The following is an 8,989-nucleotide window of genomic DNA, read 5'->3' as shown; positions in this document are numbered from 1 at the left end:
AATGCCTTTCACACGACTTAGCATTAAATAAGGGTCAAAGGTTATAATACACACCTTAGCCTATACGTTGAAGCCCTATTAGTTACACTTTCATCTCACTTATCAAGTTATTCTATTCAACTTTCTATTAAGACTTCAAGCTCTGTCTATCTGTCTATGTGTGTGACCGACAGTCTAACTGTATGTCTAGTTGTACACAACAAGTGTGGGACATTTAATAATTCGGTGGTCTCTGACTTAACCATAGTTAGTACATTGGCTAGATGACCTAGTTGTAATGATTCTACTCAACTAGTTACTTGAAGGAATAATAAAAAGAAATGGGATGAGCTGATTGCTCACTCTCTGTTCCTCCAAGCCTACTCTATCATTTAACATTATATCAAAGCTATGAACCATGAAATTCCTCAGAGCTCGTAGCTTGGCATTGGCATTGTAAAAGCTAGAACCTGAAGGAAAAGTTTGAAGCTACAGGAAAAAGAAGCCATAGCCAACATTGGAGAAGTATACATTAGATTTGGATCTCCTACACCTGTTAGAGCTTGTTGATGTATGCATGAGGGATCATTGGCAAGTGATAGAGCCTACCATTGAGCTCATTTTTGTGGTTAGTATGAGCAACAGTATGCAAATGTGATGCAGCAAATTTGCACCTGAAAAACGCGAGCAGATCTGGCCACTACCAATCATCCACTTGCTTGAGAAATCATATGGGACATTTGAGGCATACATTAGAGCCTCCAGTGAAGAAGCATTAGCTTGCAAGTGACCAGCAACTCGTTTACCAACAGCAAGGTAGAAAACATGGCCTGTAGAAGTTGCACATGTTGTTTCTACATCTATACATGGACAGATCTAAAGGCAGCCTTGATGTATAATGTATATGCATCCAATGTGACATATTACTTGCTAAATGGTTGAGCATTGGCATGAGCTCATGGAGCATTGTGTATGCTATAGCAAACTGATGTAAAGCAGTATGAATGTGACCAGTAAACCTTTGTAATGCAAGCTAAATACACTTGTTGTGTATGGTAACTCATATGCAACACTGAAGTCTCAACAGACAATGATCATTGAAGAGCTTATACTTGGTGGATGCTTAACAAAGCATATGTGTTATCTCTTATGTTTTCGATCTTGGATTGGGAGTGCCAAATGCTCAGTGTTTGAAGATAATGACATGTAGAAATATGTTCAAAAGTTTTTCAGCACTAATACAGGGCACCATTTGATCCACCAATGCTTTGGAATGATGGATATGACTATCAAGAATTCTTGATAAATGTATGTGCAATACCCATGTACACCTGGGCATGATTAAAAGGGATTAAAAATTTAGTTTTTGAATGCATTTATAGATCTAGAAATTACAGGTTGAAATTTGTAATTTGAATGTATGATAGTTATCTTTCGAAGGTTGAAACATACTGACATCCATTTGGTACCTGTAAGGCTTGAGTCATGCCATTGGAGCTATAGGTATTTTTGTGGGATATTGCGAGTATTAAATGCCCAAATTTGGACTAATTCACTACTGGTTATAGCAGGATATTAACTCTTTTTATTAGCTAGAAGAATATTTACTTCCATACATGATGTACATCCATGACAATGTGTCCAGATGGACATGTGTGGATACATGCATGTAGTGGCAATTGTTTGAGATGTTGTGGGCTATGTTGAGGCATAAATACCCTTGCTTTGGCTGACAAAAAGGCTGTCAGTTATGCACAGGTTGCTATTCACAGACTACTTGTCTGTTCACTGCTAGTTAGTGTGTTTACATACAGAGTATGCAGTAAATGCAGTCCACACAAATAGGTTGTTATACCTAGATATATTGCCACTTGACTTGGGATATGGTTTCCATGTTTATGGAGTGAAATACTCTAATTTGAATAGTGAGTTACTGCTGAAAACTATCATTGAATAGGCTAAAACTAATCTCAGTTAAGAAACCTTGGTTTGTAGGAAGTCAGGCAGTGTTTACAACATGGCAAATGTAGATAGAACAGATAACATAACCCAGATAGGGTGAGAAACTTGACAGCAACAACTATGCCATCTAGAAGTTTCTCATGGAGAACTTCCTGATAGGAAAAGAATATTTGGATTTGGTAATAGGAGCAGAGGTTGAACCCAATTTGCCTACTAACAAGAATCCCACTCCAGATTAGATGAGAGCTCATAGAGCTTGGATGGAAAGAGCACACAGGGTTCTACATTGGCTGTCATTATGTATTTCAGACGCTATGGTAATGTAGATTATGAATTGCAGCTCTCCAAAGGATGCATGAAATACCTTGATCAGGTACTATGGCACTACCACAAGTGCCAAGAAGATACAACTGAAGAAAAAATTCAATAATATGGAGAGAAAGGGTAAGTCTATTCAGAACTATGTCACTGAAATCAAGACCATTGCGGACCAGTTAGTGTCCATTGGCACACATGTGGAGGATGAAGACATGGTTGCAGTTGCATTAAATGGCTTGGGGCCTAAATATAAATCTTTTGATACTTCCATATCTGTGCGGGCTGAAATGCCAAATTTTAATGAGGTTGTGGCATTGCTCATTCATGAGGAAGTCAAACTGGGATTGGCTACTGGTTCTAGCAGCTCTAAGAGAAAGGATATTGTCTTTTACTCGAATCAACACGACAGTGGCAGCCATGGTAGGGGATTTGCTTGTGGCAGATGAGCACCACAGAACATGTCTCATGGCAGTAATACCCAGCAAGGTTCAAATACACGAGGAGGTGGCAATTTTAGAGCCAGTGAGAGATCTAGCCCTAGGGGCAAAGGCTCTGACAATCCTAACAAGGATAAGAATCTTCATTAATATGGCAAGTACAAACACATTGCCAAGGGCTGCTGGAAGAAAAAGGGCAAGCAGCATGGACATTATGCATTGTCCAGCCATACAGAGGATGATTCTGCAGATCGATTGTTTGCCATGACTTACGTGCAGAACAAGGCTACTAAGAAGTCGAATGCAGATGATGTTTGGTATATTGATTTGGGAGCATCGAATCATATGACACCTCATGGTGACTGGTTCATAGATATGGTGCCTGACAAGAATGGCTATGTATGTACAAGCAACAATACACATCATAGCATTGAGAACAAAGGCATAGTACCTTTGGTGATTCATGATGGCAAGAAGAAGAATCTGCATGATGTGTTGCATGTCCCATCCATTACAAAGAATTTGTTGTCTGTGGGTCAAATGACTGAATAGAATTTGCAGTTCCGTTTTAATAAGCGTGGTTGCTTCATTGAAGAGTTTGGTAATGGCTACAAATTGTGTTAACCCTCAAACAAACGAAGGTGGAAAATCCGGAAAAGCTAAAGCAAAAGACAAAGACAAAGGCCAAGGCAAAGAGAAATGGAAGACGAAGGCTCGCCAAGAAAAATATGGAAGCACAAGAAATGCAAAAAAGTCCGAAATAAAGGAAAAGGGCGCACAGAAAAAAGCGTGAATCAATACTTTTGTAAAAGAGCGCAAGCGCATCATGGTTTAATTTAAAGAGCGTCGGGCTCTCACCCCGTGCAATTTGTAAAGGTAGATGGGCGGTAGGAAGGAAGCTAGGAAGATAGAAGGACAATGAGAAAAAGGGCCTAAGCTACAGCTGGCCATGTAAAAAAGAGGAAAAGGGGATGACCGCCCAAAAGGGATTTAGGGTTTTGTGTATAAAGTTGAAAAGTGAATGAGAAGCTCATTCTTGTGTGTGGCCAAAAGTAGCTCTCCTCTTCTTCTTCTTCTTCTTCTTGTTCTTGCTTGCTTGAGCTTGTGCTTGAGAGAGGGAGTGTGAGAGTGTGAGCGAGTGAGTGTGTGAGGGTGAGGGACTGAGGAGGAGAAGCTCTCTATCTTCTCCTCTCTTCTTCTCTTCTCTTCTCTTCTCTTCTCTTCTCTTCTCTTCTCTTCTCTTGCTCACGGCAATGGAGCTTGGAGCGTGAAGCTTGAGGATGGAGCTTGCTTGAAGCTTGCACTTGGATCGTGGAGCTACCGGAGTGTGTGGGAGAGGAGGTAACTCGATCGGCATGAAGATAAGCTCACTACACCCATAGATATGGATGGCGCGTCGGCTATGTGAGAGGTAGTCATTAGTGCTCGGCTTGGAACGCTTGAAACAATAAGCGGTCCGTGGGTCTTGGCAATTGAGCGTGAGCTCCCACATTTTGGTTCCGTTGCCGGGACCAATGGATTCAAGTCTTGAGCGCTTGCACGCTTCAAATCGAGCATTGAAGTAGGGTTTTCCCCGAACCGGTACTTGAGATAGATAGGAAGTGAGGGGGTTGAAGATGGTATTCGATCTCCTTGGCAAGTAGGTTTTTTGCTTTTTTGAGATTTATGTTGTGAGATGGAGTAGTGTAGGTATTTACTTTGTGATTTGAATGCATTAGAGTAGGAGAAAACAAAGAAAAACAAAGAAAATCAGCATTAGGGTTTCTGTTGTCAAAACAGGAAAAGAGGGTTTGATTTGCTTTGCCGATTTGCATTTTGGAGTTTATTGGCTATTCCAGGTATATACAACTCTTCCCCTCCATCCATAGCTTTGATCTGGAGATGTGCATGATAGGCCATGACATGAATCGTGTGATTCGGGCGATTTATCATCGCGCCGGCAAAAAATGCGCCACGCTCGGCGTGTCCGAGTGACGGCGATTCTGGGCCGAGTCCCAAAATCGGCCCTCGGCCCACTACCACTTGGACCACTTGACTCGGCCCAAAAACTCATTCGGCCCGTCCGAGTGACCCACTCAGCCCAGCCGACTCGGCCCTCGGACATCAAGACTCGAACTTGCCGAATTTGACATTCAGACCAGTTACATTCGGCCTCTTCTACTTGGCCCTCGGACGGTCCGAATCGGGCATTCGGCCCCTGTAATTCAGACCTGTTGGGCCGAATTTAGATTTTCTCAAATTTTAACCTAAAGACAGTGAAATTGACCGAGAGACCATATAGAGCCAAACCCATATCATAGATCGATCACTAGGCTAAAACTTAGAGTAAGTAGTTCAAAATTTGGCTATAAACGGTCCTTCAAATCACGTATGGCATTTACCGTAACGGCCCTGTGGGCCAGGGGGGACTGCCCCCCCCAGACCCCCGCCCGCAGAGGGGGCTCTGCCCCCACCGCACCTCCCCCAAGTAGGTTAGAGAGAAAACGCGCGCCGTGACAGGTCCTCCAAATTGGACCCTAGTATAGTAATGGCTCTACACAAGCATGGATTCTCACTTGCAAAAGAGCAACCAAAAGCCCATACGCGAACAAAGAGAAACAGAGATCCTAGAACATCAATGGGCCAATCTAGCCATCAAGGGCAAAAAGGCCACACCACGAGAACACGAAGACATTGTGTTCATGCCATGTCTAGTCAGAGAGAAATGCAACATCAGCAAGCTACAAATGCCAAGATGACTAGACATGACACTCTTGACAAGAGATGTACCTTGAGCAACACTGCACAGACAACCCAAGACATTGGTGGAGAATCCACGTCTGGTCATGCAAGTGGAGACTTAAGGGCATCTGTCAGAAGGCTTAAATTCACAAGCCAGGACCCGGAAGATAAAGACATAGTACCACCTGCTTATCTTAGGGTCAAACTCACCGCAAAAAGAGAGCATACTATTGATGCTTTGATTGATGAAAGAGCAGATTTTAACATCTTGACCTATGAATCATGGACCCTACTAGGCCAACTAGAGCTGACACTAACTAATGCAACTCTTAGCCCTTATGGGGGGCCTCCACAAGCACTCATAGGAAAGCACAATATCCTTGCAACAATTGAAACTGAAAGCTTACCTATCCTATTTCATGTTCCTCCAAATAGTGCTAGTTGCGGGAAAGAAACCCTCCTAGGAAGACCCTTCAAAAGGGCGACCAAGTGTGAGGTTGACTACGTAGCTCAAAGGATACACCTGACACTACCAGGGGTGAGGATAGTCACAACCTTTAGCAAGGGTGACCTCATCGAACCTCGGGGGAAAGGTAAGGAAGGCGCTGACATACCAGCCAAGCCTAGTAATGAGAACAAGGAGTTGTCGGAGGAGTTGATGCTAGCGCAGGTTGAACGAAGAGAACCAGTGAGTGAGTGAGGCCATGACTGAAACAAGAAGGTCAGGAGACAATGCCAAGGACGGGCTGTGGACTTACAAATATCATAGAAGACCCCAAAAGAAGCCCAAGCCTTATAGACGCAGGCATCGATGGAGGGTCAGCACAATGCCACGATGGATATCCAAAGTGTTGCTTCATGCTCAAGGGTACTACGCAGATAACCGATGGATTTGGGTACCAAAATCCCCTGCTAAACCACCTCTATCAGCTGAAGGCCAGAGTGCATCAAAAGCAACGAATTATAGGAGGGAATCTAAGAGAAACTCTAGGTCTCGAGGCAAGAAACCAGACATGATTGTTCAAAAGAAAGAGCCTCAGCCTAGTATGCTAAATAGATAGATGTCATATGTAGCCATTGAGCATGCACAAAAATCATTAGTGCCCCAAGAGCCTTTGATTTTCCAAGGGGAGAACAAGCATCATAGGCATTCACTGCCCATTGCTATACAAGGAACCAGGCCGACAGTCTTCTAACTAAGTAATACTTAAATATGCACGTGTACTCACTTAATATTCACACTATAACCTATACACGGTTTGGGTCCTCAAGTGCAGGACAAGACTCCAAGCTTGTTTAGAGTTCGACGTGTCTCCCAAACTAATCAAAATATGTCTTGTGCACGATAAGAAGACTCGCACTACCCCTTACGAAGAGACCACCTGAGAGGTTTTCCAATTGCAGGTACTAAAGACTCCAACAAAAGCGCCGTCAGCTCTACATCAACACTTAACTCTGAACTCTTGTCCTTTACTTCATCATGCAAACCACCAGAGAATCCTCATGAGCAAAATCCACCATGAGCATCCCACGAACACCAACCCCCGTGCCAGCTATGAGTGGCCCTTCCCAACAACGAGTAGCCCTATCGCCACCCACAATAATCATATCACCCGCCAATCAAAACATCACAGTGCCACCAACGACCTTCATCCACACCAGCATCAGAACTCCCCCAAGGCAAGCCACCATAGTCCCTTCCACCCACGTCTTCGGTGCAAGCTCCGCATGCTACCTGCGACGAAGAGTGCCATGGGACTGGCACTCGTCTAAGAGGGGGTAATGTTAACCCTCAAACGAACGAAGGTGGAAAATCCGGAAGAGCTAAAGCAGAAGACAAAGACAAAGGCCAAAGCAAAGAGAAACGGAATACGAAGGCGTGCCAAGAAAAATATGGAAGCATAAGAAATGCAGAAAAGTCCTAAATAAAGGAAAAGGGCGCACAGAAAAAAGCGCGAATCAATACTTTTGTAAAAGAGCGCAAGCGCATCATGGTTTAATTTAAAGAGCGCCAGGCTCTCACCCCGTGCAATTTGTAAAGGTAGATGGGCAGTAGGAAGGAAGCTAGGAAGATAGAAGGACAATGAGAAAAAGGGCTTAGGCTACGGCCGGCCATGTAAAAAAGAGGAAAAGGGGATGACCGCCCAAAAGGGATTTAGGGTTTTGTATATAAAGTTGAAAAGTGAATGAGAAGCTCATTCTTGTGTGTGGCCAAAAGTAGCTCTCCTCTTCTTCTTGTTCTTGCTTGCTTGAGCTTGTGCTTGAGAGAGGGAGTGTGAGAGTGTGAGGGAGTGAGTGTGTGAGGGTGAGGGACCGAGGAGGAGAAGCTCTCCATCTTCTCCTCTCTTCTTCTCTTCTCTTCTCTTCTCTTGTCTTGCTCGCGGCAATGGAGCTTGGAGTGTGGAGCTTGAGGATGGAGCTTGCTTGAAGCTTGCACTTGGATCATGGAGCTACTAGAGTGTACGGGAGAGGAGGTACCTCAATCGGCATGAAGGTAAGCTCACTACACCCGTAGATATGGATGGCGCGTCGGCTATGTGAAAGGTAGCCATTAGTGCTCGGCTTGGAATGCTTGAAACAATAAGCGGTCCGTGAGTCTTGGCGGTTGAGCATGAGCTCCCACAAATTGATTACTCATGGTCATAGACATGGCAGGATTTTCACATTAGATGCCACTTTAACACAACTGAAATCAACAATGTTTGCTCATGGTTCAGGCGCAAAGTCAAATACCTAGAAATATTGCATAAGAGAGTGGGGCATATAAATATTCAGTGGCTGCAATTGATGCAGAAGAGACAGCTTGTTACTAGCTTACCGAAGTTTACCTACACTAATCTTGATCATGTATATGATGCCTGTCAATTTGATAAACAGTCATGATAGGCATGTACGAAATAGCACAAGACCTTTGCAGTTGGTCCATTCTGATGTGTGGAGGCCAACCCATAATGCATCTATGGGAGGCTCTAAATACTATGTGACCTTCATAGATGACTTTAGCCGCTATACTTGGGTTTATAAACTAAAAGCAAAGGATGAGATGTTTACTTTTTTTAAAGCAGTTCAAGAAGCAGGTTGAGAAAGAATTTGATTACTACGTTTCTTGTCTGAGATTTGAGTCAACAGTGGTGGGGAGTATGTATTACATGAGTTAGTTAGTTTTTTTGGCTGAAAATTGTATTCGTAAGCAGCTTACATGCAGCTACACTCCACAGCAGAATGGAGTAACTAAATGGAAGAATAGGATATTGATGGAAGCAGCCCACGTTGGGGGTAAAGGCCCCTCTGCCTAGCCGCCCGTGTATTACTACACTGACAGTCACCGCCACTACACACTGTAGGTGGCGGGCGCCCGTCGCCGTCACTTTATTCTTTATTCTTTTAGTGACAGTTTGAATAAAGGAAGGTCCGGTCACACATTGTGACTATTGGAGTTCCCATTTCTTGTCTCTCTCTTTCTTGCTCTTGCTCTCTCGCCATAGCTCTCGAGTGCAAGCTTCGATCCTTCTCACCTTTCAACTGGTATCAGAGCACGGCTTCCCGACTCTTGAGCTTGGCTCGTGGCATTC

The sequence above is a fragment of the Lygodium microphyllum genome, chromosome 3 (genome assembly GCF_053477565.2).
Source record: "Lygodium microphyllum isolate KBCC chromosome 3, Lygodium_microphyllum_v1.1.10, whole genome shotgun sequence".
Classification (NCBI taxonomy): domain Eukaryota; kingdom Viridiplantae; phylum Streptophyta; class Polypodiopsida; order Schizaeales; family Lygodiaceae; genus Lygodium; species Lygodium microphyllum.
This window is presented reverse-complemented; position numbering follows the sequence as displayed.